Below are 13,131 nucleotides of genomic sequence, written 5' to 3' on the forward strand. Positions count from 1 at the left end.
TGGGCTCTTTAGTAAATAAGGCACTTTGAGATGTTTCTTTTTGCTCTTGGGTTCTTAAAAATACGTATCATTGGATATAAGATAAATCTGATGGGATAAGAGTTAAATAAAAGTGAGGGTAAATGGAGAGTGACTCTTAACTGATCGGCCCAGGTAGACTTCCATCTGTTGTAGCGGCTTGCAGAAGACTGTTTTAGAGACATAGTGATAAGATGTCATTAGATGGCCTGTGGTGTCTCTTGATGCCCATTAGTCTCTTGTCTGCATTTCCAATAAGCTCCTAGTTGAGGCACTACCGCTAGGCTGGGAAACACACCCTGAAGCCATGAAGTGTGTGCTCTGCACATGCGATCACGTGTAGTTGCGGCTCTTTTCAACAAACCCAGTTACCAAGGGCTGGAGTTGCTCTCTCAGCCAAATCAGCTGCCTCAGACCTTGAGCATGAGATTTTTTTTTTTTGAGATAGAGTTTCGCTCTCTCGCCCAGGCTGGAGGGCAAGGGCGTGATCTTGGCTCAGCACAACCTCCGCTTCCTGGGTTCAAGTGATTCTCCTGCCTCAGGCTCCTGAGTAGCTGGGATTACAGGCATGTGCCATCATGCCTGGCTAATCTTTGTATTTTTAGTAGAGACGGAGTTTCACCATGTTGGCCAGGCTGGTCTTGAACTCCCGACCTCAGGTGATCCACCTGCCTCGGCCTCCCAAAGTGCTGGGATTACAGGTGTGAGCCAACGCGCCTGGCCCCGTGTGAGATTTTACAGTATTTGTCACAGCTAAAGACTGTGAAACTAGTCTTGACCTGACCCATTACTTACATTAAAAGTTCCAGGCTCAGGCTGGGAAGCAGAAATAATGATTAAGGAGAGAGAGAAAGACAGAGTTTAGATTATTCTTCATTTTGGAATAAGAAGCTGTGTTCTAAATGACTGGATTAGATGTTGTTTTGGTGGCAAGAGAAAGTCTGGAGTAACCACTGGATCTGTAATGTTAGTGAATTTTAAATGTTAACATTCACATCTTTTTTCTCCCTTCTGCCTCTCTTTAGGAAAGCTGCTAAATTTGCTGGCGATATGTACATTTTAATGAATCTTATATATGCTTCATAAATCTTGTTGACTAATTAGTAAACCCATTTCATCATGCAAGAAGGATTCACTGAGCACTAGAACTTGGATTCCACTGGGCTGGTGCTGTTGTGTCTTCTCTCATTAAATCCAACCTGGACTTAGCTCAGGCTCGCCCATCCAGTAACAGGGAGGTCTGAGGCTCCACCTGTTTCACTCTGTAGCACTGGTTCCTTTCACCTCATACCTGCTTTAACTACTAGACTTGGGTTTACTGAGTTCCTGATCTCTGACTTCATCTCCTATTATTGGCTCTGAATTTGACCCTTGAACTTGGTAAGATGACAAGATCTCGTTTTTCCAGATTAATATTAACCTTTGCCACACCTCCCCAAATATAGCTTTACATTCACCCTCTGGCTTTGTTCCCTCCCAGCTGCTGTGTGTGAAAACCTGACTCCAGTTCTCCCAGCCTCTAGGACCCTGCCCAGACCTGGCCTGCCTTCTTCCTCACCGCCACTGGAAAAAAACAGACATCAAAAGCCTTAACAAAATACTGTCTGATACAGCAAAATGGAACATGTTTCCCACTAGAAGTATATGACGAAGGGGGAAAAATCTGACTCATTTTAAAAACAAGTGTTGGGGGGTGTGTGTCATATGTGCATGTTTTGAGAGAAAGAAATATAAAAGGGCCTATGTATTTGCTATTTAAAAAAAAACCCCTCAAAATAACAGAAAAAATTTAAAACTATGTACTCAAAAAATGAATTGCTTTTGTTTTATTAGAAGTCTAGCCAACAGAAGTAGGGGGATGGAGACTGAACCAACCAGAGGAGAAAAGGTGGAAGGCGCTGCCCCAGCAGAGACCAGAACAGGGCCAGATAAAGTTAGGGGCAAAGATCCACACCCTGTTTGGAAACTAAGCAATCAACAAGTGTCAATCGTTATTTAGGTGCACCAAACATTTTGGGGGGAAATGTGATTTTAGACACAGATAATTACATGATAGGCGCCTATTTGGCTTTCAGAGAAAAATTTCAAGATAAATCAGTAACTTTAAATAAAAATCTAAGTTTGTAATCAAAGTTTTCAGAAATAGTAGAGAAACATATTTTCCTTTAAGTAGTTCTCTGTTAATAGTCTCTAGTCTCAAGCAGTTTTAATTTAAAATAGGCCTACCCCTAACTTTGTGGGGCCTGGGGCAAGGGTACAAATAGAGGTCCATACGGCATCTGCCTAGATATTTAATTATTATTACTATTTTTTTGAGACAGAGTCTTGCTCTGTCACCCAGGCTGAAGTGCAGCGGCACGATCTTGGCTCACTGCAACCTCCACCTCCCTTGTTCAAGCGATTCTCCTGCCTCAGCCTCCTGAGTAGCTGGGACTACAGGTACGCGCCACCACGTCTGGCTAATTCTTTGTATTTTTAGTAGAGACAGGGTTTTGCCATGTTGTTCAGGCTGGTCTCGAAGTCCTGACCTCAAATGATCCACCCGCCTCAGCCTCCCAAAGTGCTGGGATTACAGGTGTGATCCACTGCACCTGGCCTGCCATTCCCTTCTTCTAATTCTATTAGGAGGCAGTGTGAAGAATTCTTTCCTTGCTGTATGAATTACATCACTTACCTTAAAAGTAGGCAGCTACAGGCCGGGCGCGGTGGCTCAAGCCTGTAATCCCAGCACTTTGGGAGGCCGAGACGGGCGGATCACGAGGTCAGGAGATTGAGACCATCCTGGCTGACAGAGTGAAACCCCGTCTCTACTAAAAAAATACAAAAAAACTAGCCGGGCGAGGTGGCGGGCGCCTGTAGTCCCAGCTACTCGGGAGGCTGAGGCAGGAGAATGGCGTGAACCCGGGAGGCGGGGCTTGCAGTGAGCCAAGATCACGCCACTGCACTCCAGCCTGGGCGGCAGAGCGAGACTCTGTCTCAAAAAAAAAAAAAAAAAAGTAGGCAGCTACAGTTGGGGTTGATTTTGTTGTTTTGTTTTTGAGACAGGATTTCACTTTGTCACCCAGGTTGGAATGTAGTGATGCGATCTCAGTTCATTGCAGCCTCAAACTTCCTGGCTCAAGTGATCCTCTCGCCTCAGCCTCCTGAGTAGCCAGGACTACAGGCACATACTTGGCTAATTTTAAAAATTTTGTAGAGACAGTGTCTCACTACATGGCCCAGGCTGGTCTTGAACTCCTAGGCTCAAGTGAACCTCCTGCCTTGACTTCCCAAAGTATTGGGATTACAGGCACGAGCCACTGCACCTGATCGGGTTCTAGATAACAAGTTTTTCTTTCTCAGTTACACAATGATCCCAGCGCAGTCTATGAGCTCTCTGAAATCATTTAGTCCCCTAGGGATAGATTGTTCCAACCACGTGAATAATGATAACAAAGATAATAATAAGATAATAATATTTATTATCTTATTATTTAGATAATAATATTAATATTTACTATTATTTTTATTATTGGGAGTAGGTAAATTTCCCTTTAAGGACAATTGGGCCAGGACGCCAGTGGCTCATGCCTGTAATCCCAACACTTTGGGAGGCTGAGGTGGGTGGATTACCAAGGTCAGGAGTTCGAGGCCAACCTGGCCAGAATGGTGAAACCCCATTTCTACTAAAAATACAAAAATTAGCCAGGTATGGTGCCCATGCCTGTAATTCCAGTTACTCAAGAGGCTGAGGCAGGAGGATCGCTTGAACCTGGGAGGTGGAGGTTGCAGTGAGCCGAGATTGTGCCATTGACCTCCAGCCTGGGCAACAGAGCGAGACCCTGTCTCCAAACAAACAAACAAACAAACAAACCAAAGACAATTGGGGGCTTTTGAGCTGGGAAATGATGTGACCAGATCTTAGTTTCAGGCGGGGTGTGAAGAGTAGTTAGGAGAAGAGAGACAGGAAAGGCAAGAGAGAGTTGTGGAGTTATTTTACAATAGTTTAGGTCAGAGGTAATGAGTTAGGGGATTGTAGCAATGAGAATTTAGAAAGGAATAGATACAATGATTCAAGGTAGAGGTATTGACAATGGATTCAAACCTTAAAACAAAAATGCTAACCTAGATTCTGAGCAGGGCCACTAGTAACAACTGTGTCCACAGTGTAACCTAATTATTGTAGATGTGTGTATGTCTAGCATTGGGGTATTCCATAGGAATAGGCCAGAGAAACCTCAACTCACTAGACAGTGCTTTAATTTTAGGAGTAGCCACAATACTCTCTTGCTGAGTGTTAGAAGCTGTTTGCTGCATAAAGGCCTGAAGATATCGTTCATATAGAGAAAGAGAGGAGGAGGAAACTAAAGAGCAAAAGGAAAGTCTTGTAGGAAGCAGGAAACCAAGAACAGAATATGCTGTGGGGGCCGTAAGACTCAGCCCTTTCAGCTCCTTTCAGGGATGAATGTTTGCAGTTACAGGCTGCCTTGTCCTTTACACCTTTTGTCTTTTTTCCAGAATAAGATGAAAGATACGTGTCAAGCAAAGAAGGATTTGGACTTCTAACTGCTAGTCTTGTTCATGAAACTTCTTAAGGACAATGATTGCATCTTTGCATGCTTTACACATAGTGGGTGTTTACATACATCAATAGAATTCATGTAATTGTCATTAATTCCCATTTTACTGAGTGTTTTTTGCTCATGTAGAGAGTCTAGATAAGGAAGCAATCAGTATGACGCTAGATGCAGCATCATATACTGGCAAGTAAGAGGGGAGCTGCCATTTGTGTGTGATCTGCAGCCTGGGGAAGGAATGGAAGGGCACTGCCTGGGGGCAGCTAGTCTGCTTAAAAGGTGTTGCAGGTCCAGCATCCTTGATGAGCACTTGGGACCTCTTTCTGCCCATTTTCATTATTTGGTCCCTCAGTTTCCCTTCCTCTTTCCTACTATAGGCAGTGTTTGATTTTTAAATGTGGCTTAGTTCTTATGTTTTCCCCTTGGGTGCTTCTAGAGTACTTTACTCGTATCCATGGATCCCTTTGTAGTTTTTGGTCTTGTTACACTAATTTCTTTGGACCTCAGGATTTTATCTTTTTTTAAACTAGGAAGGTTACCTACGTAAGGGTGACACTTTTCAATTCTAAATTTTTTTCCAACTGAAAAGAATGACTTCCATTGACATCTCTATGTGTTGTTGCTATGATCTGCAGGCTTATCCATAGACCATAAGCAACATGGGAATAGCCACAGTGCTGATCAGTACTGTCATATGGAAACGGAGGGCACATCAGTGAGAGATTCTAGTAGATGCCAATTAGATATAGTCACTCAACCCCAAAGCTCCCTGATGCGGGGGAAAAAACATGTCTTTATAATTCAGGAAACTTTCTTAGTATGTGGTACCTGTTGAGGTCAACCTGGGTCATTAGTCACAAAGAAAAAAGAGGAGTTAATGAGAGTATCAAGCAAATGCCCCAAAGCAATAACCAAAGCCTGATGTAGTGTCAATCTTCTATCCCCTGAATGCTCTGTCAGTTTCCAGTAGCCTGAGTTTGGCCTCCCTCCCAGTGCTGACCTAGTCTGGGGCAGAGTGACTTCGTCATTCCATTCCCAGGCCTCTCCTCATTGCCTGAGCTAAAGTGTTAGTAGTCTTAAGTACACGCTTCCTCCAAGCCTGGGGTGTGTCACCTGTGAGGTGGAGATGAAGCTGACCCACCAGACCTGCATTCCAATTAGGTAAGGTAGCACTTGCTCTCTTCACAGCCTAAGGAACTGGCTTCTTTTCTTTACCTATTTGTTGCTAGGCCTGTAATGGCCTTAGAAGCCCATTCTTACATCCTCAGGGGATTTGTCAGGACCAGACTAGAAACACACCCAATCTTGCCAAGGGCCCTTTTTTAATCTCTTAACCCAGCTCTCCTGGGAACTGTTACTTGCAATAATTGGGAGCTGATAAGTCTTATTTACAATAAAGTACCTCCAGTGATTTTAGGGCCTGGAGGCAGAGATTTTCTTCTTAGGAGTTCTCCTAATGCCTAATTCTAGGAACACTTTAGGGAGTGCAGGAAGGTAAGATGGTGTCACTAAACTCTTCTCTTTTGACATTTTTATTATTGCGAAGTGTTTTTGATTAATTGATTAAGTGGTTCACTTATGAGCAAATACTTGTGAAAATTAACAATTCAAGGCAATTGCTAAATTCTGGTTGATTGATAAAGACATTTATAGTTTAGGATTTAACATGAAGTATTTAAAAGGAGGTGATACAGATTGGGTCTTGAACTCTATCCAGAGAGAAAACTTAGAGACAAGGCAGACAGTTGGGTGGTAACACAGTGGTTTGCTGGAGTTAGCTCAAGCTGTCTCTTACTGACTTGCTAGAGCTGATTGCACATTTCCTAGCTCCTTGTTCAGCAACATCATATTGGTAGCATGAAATTATCAGTGGTAGAAATATTTGCACCATGAACATTAGTAACTGCTGGCTGGGCGTGGTGGCTCACTCCTGTAATCCCAGCACTTTGGGAGGCCAAGGTGGGCAGATCACCTGAGGTCACGAGTTCAAGACCAGCCTGGCCAACATGGTGAAACCCCGTCTCTACTAAAAATACAAAATTAGCTGGGTATGGTGGTGGGTGCCTGTAATCCCAGCTGCTCAGGAGGCTGAGGCAGGAGAAGCTTGAACCCAGAAAGCAGAGGTTGCAGTGAGCCAAGATTGCACCACTGCACTCCAGCCAGGGCGACAAGACGAGACTCTGTCTCAAAAAAAAAAAAAAAAAAAAAAAAAAAAAAAAAAAAGAAAAGAAAAAGAAAAAGAAAATTAGTAAATGCTACAAATCAGGGCTTTTTCACCCTGGAGAACTGGTTGTTAATATTTACTAGCACATCACTGGTGGTCAAGGAAGTAGAACACAAATGTAGAAATGGAAGTGTAGAAATGGAGTTAAGACCACGCTGGGCTCCCTCTTACAAAGGAGATTAAGGAATTTTCAGTTTATCCACAGACATTGAGGTATTGTTGATGACATTTTATTAGTTGAGATTATTTTGGTTATAAGTAATAGAAAAACTAAACTTGAAATGGCTCAAAAATTAAGAAAGATGCATTTATCTCATATAACAAGAATTTCAAGTTGGACCAGTCTGGGATTGGTTAATTCAGCAGGGTACTGAAGACCCAGATTCTTCTAATATTTTTGCTCTGTCATCCTTAGCATGTCAGTCTGGCCTCTGACCAGCACAACATTTCCAAATCCAACTTTCAGCAGCAGAGGAAAATAATTTATTCTTTCTTTTCATCTCTTTGTAAGAGCAAAGAAGTCTTTCCCAAAAAGCCTCCAGCAGATTTTCTCACATCTCGCATTGGTCAGAACTCTATCACATGCATAGATCAAGCACTGGCAAGGGGAATGGAGCCCCATGATCCATTAGTGTTTCACCCGTGTTCCTCCCACTCAGCCCCCACCCCCTACACTGAGGCTAATCTCCCTTGAAGCTGTGTACAGCAGGCTGGTTACCTGAACCTAATCAAGGTTCTGTAGGCATGGAGGAAGAAGGAGGGTGGACATTGGTTAAGCAACCAACATGGTTGCTAGAGTTTTTGAAAAGAGAGAAAACATCCATGATATAATTTAGGAAGTGGCCGGGCATGGTGGCTCACGCTTGTAATCTGAGCACTTTGGGATGCTGAGGCAGGTGGATCACTTGAGGTCAGGAGTTCAAGACCAGCCTGGCCAACATCTCTACTAAAAATACAAAAATTACCTGTGCGTGGTGGCACATGCCTGTAATCCCAGGTACTCCGGAGGCTGAGGCACGAGAATTGCTTGAACCCGGGAGGCAGAGGTTGCAGTGAGCCGAGATTGCACCACTGCACTCCAGCCTGGGTGACAGAGCCAGACTCTATCTCAAAAAAAAAAAAAGAGAGAGAAAGAAAAGAATTAAGGAACCATAATCTTAGCAATGGTGTGCAAGCAGATAGAGGGCCTGGGATTAGGGAGGCTCAGCTATACTATTACAAGGTACTAAATATGAAATAACAATCTGCCAAAACAATGCTTTCAATTGTCAATTGGCTGCCAATTCATTCATTCATTCATTCATTCATTCATTCATTCACTTAATAGATATTTAATAAATGACTGTCGTGGGTCAGATACTATGCTAGGTACTATATATAAAATGGTAAACTTAGCTAATGGAGCTTCAGAATCTAATGGGTGAAGCAAATATCAATCAAATAATCCACAAGTAAATGTAAATGTTTAACCTGGTTAAATGTTATCAAGAAACCCTAGATTTTTTTTTTTAATTGAGGTAAAATTCACATATAGTAATCTTAGGTATACAATTTGATGTCTGTGTGTAACAGCCATCCTGATCAAGACACAGAACATTCTCATCACCTCAGAAAGTTCCCTCATGTCCCTTCCTATTTGATCTTCACCTCCCCCTAATAGGTAACCACAGTTCTGATTTTTATCTTCAGTATTATGTTTGCCTGTTCTTGAATTTCATGTAAGTCGCTTTTTTTTGCACCACAAATGAGTCCAAGATTCATTCATATTGTTGTGTTTAACGATCATTCATGTTTTAAAATTGTACTCCATTGTAAGAACAATATAAGCAACAAATTTTCTGTTGGTGAACATTTGAAGTGTTTCTAGTTTGGAGCTATTATGAATAAACCTGTAATGAAATGAACATTCACATATAAGTTTTTTGTGTATACATATATTTCATTTCTATTGGGTAAATTCCTAGGGAGTGGAATTACTAGGTTATAGGGTAGGAATGTGTTTAACCTTATGAAACTTCTCCCTCACCTGGCTTTTTTTTTTTTTTTTTTTTTTTTTTTTTTTTTTTTGAGACACATCTCGCTCTGTCACCCAGGCTGGAGTGGTGCAGTGGTGCAATCATGGTTCCCTGAGCCTCAGTCTCCCAGACTCAAGTGATCCTCCCACTTTAGCCTCCCTAGTAGCTGGGACCACAGGCATGCACCACCATACCTGACTAATTTTTTTATTTTTATAGAAATGGGATCTCCCTATATTGCCCAGGCTGGTCTCAAACTCCTGGGCTCAAGCCATTCTCCTGCCTTGGCCTCCCAAAGTGCTGGGATTTCAGGCAGGATCCACCATGCCTGGTTAAGCCCTAGATATATTTTTAAAAAAATTATAGATTCATGGTCTTCAGTTCCAAGAAAGAATTCTGAGTCAGTCTGAGGTTCCTAGGCATGTATAATATGTAGTTTTTAAAAACTCCCCAGAACCAATGGTCTAAATTATATTGGTGGCGGTGGAAAGGAAGTTATTTTAGTCTAGTTTTCTTTTCCACCACAAAAGCATATAAATGTAAATAATTTTTTTCCCTGCCCAGCTACAAGCTTTCTCTGAACATTTTCCCCAACTCTAGCCATTAGCCCCAGTATTGAAATAGTCTCTCTTTTTAGTTTCTCTGGCGAAATGCAAAGCTCTGGTTTTTCTGCTCTTGCTTAAAGTGATATAAAAGCTCAGGGAGCTCCTTGAAGCAGCCCTTAGAATTGCTAAGATGACTAAAAAAGAAAACAAAAAAACCCCTGATCTCTAGGGTGGAAAATAACTTTGGACAGAATAACAGTTGAGGGTGTGTGGCCCTGTGTACACTGGTAGGATTTTCTCTGGTGCTTTTACCTTTTTTCCGCTTACTATTCTACCTAGCAGCAAAAAATAGTCAACTGTGTTCTGGCTGCTGCCAACGTCTATGTTAAACAACTGTCTCTGAGTATCCAACCTAGTACCAGCCTAAATGGCTGTATATCACTAGAGAAGAAGCCTCTAGTTTCTAGGCAGAGAAACCGACACATAGGAATGGGAAGGGAGTCACTTAATGGATTAGGGGCTGGTTTGGCTAGGACCAGAACCCAGGTGGCCTGGCTCCCAGCCCAGCTGACCACACTGCTATCCACACAGCTTGGGCTGACCAAAGACAAGCAGCCCATTGAGCAACTGCACAAACAACAATGAATGATGGATGGTCAGAGCAAGAAACAGGCACAAAGCAACTGCGACCCCATCACTTCCTGGCCCCTAAATTTCCAGGCAAGCCTATAAAGTGTGGTCACTTAAATGACTTTGACCAGCAACTTGGCCCAGATTTCAAATCTGGAGACTTTTTATGGTCACTGCCAAAAGAAAAAGTCTATCTTATATTGAGGGTAGAGTGCCTTTGAGCTCCATGTCTCGTTCTATTAAGTCTGTGGCAGTGGCATTAAGACTAGAAAGACATATTTATATGGGTATGACCTGGTTCTGGACAACTGTGGTGAAACAAGGCAACTTTCAGATTCTGAGGCTCCTCTTCTACAGATCTGTGCTCCCACGTCAGATTTAACTAGCAAAGGGTAGGTGTGGTCAGTGATTGTTGTCACAATCATTCCAGAATGCTTGTGTAGAGTTACTAGAATTTCAGTCATTTCGTTCTAAAGTATTTTCATCCCTCTCACCTTTCCAGAACAACACCCCTTTCAGCTCCTTTTCAACTGCTGTAGCCAACTGATTCTACCCCAGGGTCCCAAGCATCCACCCCATACCCCTCCAGTTCAGTTCAGTTAGAGTTCAGTTAGAGTCAATTTAGGTGACCAAATCTCATCCTGCTCTCCTCCTTAAATTTGCCACTAAACGGTAGCTAAAATTTGTGGTCCCTATATGCTTGAAGCCCAGGCCAAATGGCTTTACTTGTCACTCTGTATTGTACGTCTTGGATATGCCCCCATGCAAGGCACTCTGACTGGTTTGGCCTTAGTATGTATGGATGGCCTTGGGCCCAGCCCTAAATTTTCAATTCTAAACGCAGGTGTATCCCTAAGAGATATAGCTGTCTAGGAAATTTCCCTGTTTCAGGTGTCGGTTTCCTATTCTGAGCTAGACAATTCTAAAATGTCTATGCCCTATGCCTCCCCTTTAGAAACTGAGGAAGAAGTGAGGGGAAAAAAACGTTGACTGGACTATTTGTTTTTACATAGGCATAACGGGCACAATTAGACAATAAGCATTATTTTGAATATGCAGACCAGGTTCTACAATGTTAGGAATCTGAATTAAAATTTCAGATGTCTTTGGTTAGAGTATAGCCGGGGCTGGCATCGTTTTGTGTTTGTCATAAAGAGGTATTTATTAAATGGCCTTTCTTTCTTGAAACAGTCCACACAGGCCTAATACTTATTCATTCATTCAACAAATATGGAAGGTCTACTATGTGGCAGGGATGGCTTATTATGTTCTCATAGCCATAGCTCATTGTCACTCATGTAGGACATATACAAGTTCTGCTACATATAATATAGTTTTATGTATTTTACTAAATTGTAAAACCTTTGATGTCTGGGATTATATCTTGTTAAATTTTGTATCCCCCTGTATCACTGAGCACAGTGATACACATCACAGGGATACAATACATGTTTGAATTATGCCACGTTTTAAAAGACATAACAAACGCACTATTTAACTTTTTTTTACTGTTAGCAGTCTAAAGCAGATGTACCAACAGGGTATCACTGTTATGCAAGTAAATAAATACTAAGTGTTTACAGAGAAGGGTATGTTCACTTCAAGAGTGAAGGAACAAGAGAAATCCATACTTGGGTGGAGACTGGTCTGGAAGCTAATTTTCCTCCGGTCAATCCAGAATAATTGTGTAGACTTACCAGAATTTCAGTCCTTTCATTCTGAAGTATTTACATCCCTCTCACCTTTCTACAACTACTCCACCCCTTTCAGCTCCTTCCTAACAGCTGTAGCCAACTGATTCTACCCCAGAGTCCTAAGAGTCCACTCTGTACTCCTCTAGCTCCGGTTCAAGAATGCTCCAGACCAGGCGCTTTAGGGACGCGGGTCAGGAAAACACGGGGTCACGCGCGGGGCAAGCGCCAAACTGGCCGCAGCCTGGGGAGCGGCGCTAAAGGCGGGGCTGCGACGGGGCGGAGCGGGAGGAGGCCTGGGGGCGGCCTGGGTGTCACCACCAACCCGCTCCGGCCGGAAACTGGCGCCTGTTTCCGGCCGGACAGCCGAAAGCCACCGATCCTGAACCAGCCGCCGGAGTCGGAGTGGCGACCGGGGTGTGGAGCGGGCAAAAAGCCACTGGGGGAGGCCAGTCCCGATCAGTGCCTTCTGGCTCCAGCTCCAGATCCTGTGCGGAGCAACAGCTGCGGTCGCCGTCTCCACCACCGCCTCCGCCTCCATCGCCGTCGGGGGAGGGGCCGGCCGGACCCCGGGGTCACTGCCGAGGAATGAGGAGAGGCGGTCGGGCCCCGCGCTCCGCCCCGGCCTAGGGCCTTGCCCCGGGAGCCGCGAGGGTAACGGAGCCCCCAGCCCTGACACCGTTCCCCGTCTGCTCCCGCCCCTCCCGGCCCCTCAGACTCGCAAACTCTGCTCCTCAGATCGCCACTGTCCCCTTTCTCCTTTCTGATTCTGTTTCACCCGAAGCCATCTCCCCTCGGCACTCCTTTCTCGCCCTGACTGCTCCTTGCTTCGTCCCAACCTTTCCTCCTTCCTTTCACCTGCGTCCTGCGTTCCTACCCCGCGCTCTCCAGCTCCCGGCCTCCCTTCCTGAGCTGTGCTGGGCAGTTTGGACGGTCCCCCCCTTGTCAGCTAGACTTTCGGGAGGGATGGTGGAGTTTTAAGGTGATTAAGATGCAGTCTATTACCCCCACAGTAGGATAAAGTTCATTTAAAGTCTCAATATGAAACTAAAATGAAAAGCAAACAAGCTAATTCTCCCTATTGATAACCTCCCTAAGGTGCATACAGTAATGGAGGAAAGGCGAGAAAAAGGTGTGTGTGTATGTGTGAGAGAGAGACGGAGGTTGACGGATTCTAGGGCAATCTTAAGTAAGAACTTTAGGAAAAAGAAAAGTTGCTATGAGCCGATGGAAACTTTAGAAGCTGATGATGAGTAAGTAAGCCGGGGGCTGCGTGATCTCACTCTTCTCATAATTACTAGGTTAACGGTGTGGCTCCGGTCGGGATGGAATGGGATTTGTTTACTGGGCCGGCGTATTTTTAGCTTGTCGGCTCACAAGGTCCAGCGCTCAGAGTCTCTCTCTCCCTCCTCGTGGTAGTCTTTCTGTCTAACCTAGGTGGCTTCTCTGGGC

The 13,131-nt window shown here is 44.0% G+C and overlaps 2 protein-coding genes across 7 annotated transcripts in view; one reads left to right on the forward strand and one right to left on the reverse strand.

Moving 5' to 3' along the window:
* Positions 1-10,749, reverse strand: part of PLEKHO1 (pleckstrin homology domain containing O1) — a 154,518-nt gene extending 143,769 nt beyond the window's left edge. Inside the window, exon 1 of the mRNA XM_077973353.1 lies at positions 10,746-10,749. The gene's annotated coding sequence lies outside the window, so the exon portion shown is untranslated. The remainder of the gene's footprint in view (positions 1-10,745) is intronic.
* Positions 1-13,131, forward strand: part of OTUD7B (OTU deubiquitinase 7B) — a 135,874-nt gene that overhangs the window by 47,493 nt on the left and 75,250 nt on the right. Inside the window, exon 1 of one of the 6 annotated variants that reach the window (XM_015150550.3) lies at positions 12,055-12,333. The exons of 3 other annotated variants lie outside the window; for them this stretch is intronic. The gene's annotated coding sequence lies outside the window, so the exon portion shown is untranslated. 6 annotated transcript variants of the gene reach the window in all.

Source organism: Macaca mulatta, chromosome 1 (genome assembly GCF_049350105.2).
Source record: "Macaca mulatta isolate MMU2019108-1 chromosome 1, T2T-MMU8v2.0, whole genome shotgun sequence".
NCBI classification, from domain to species: domain Eukaryota; kingdom Metazoa; phylum Chordata; class Mammalia; order Primates; family Cercopithecidae; genus Macaca; species Macaca mulatta.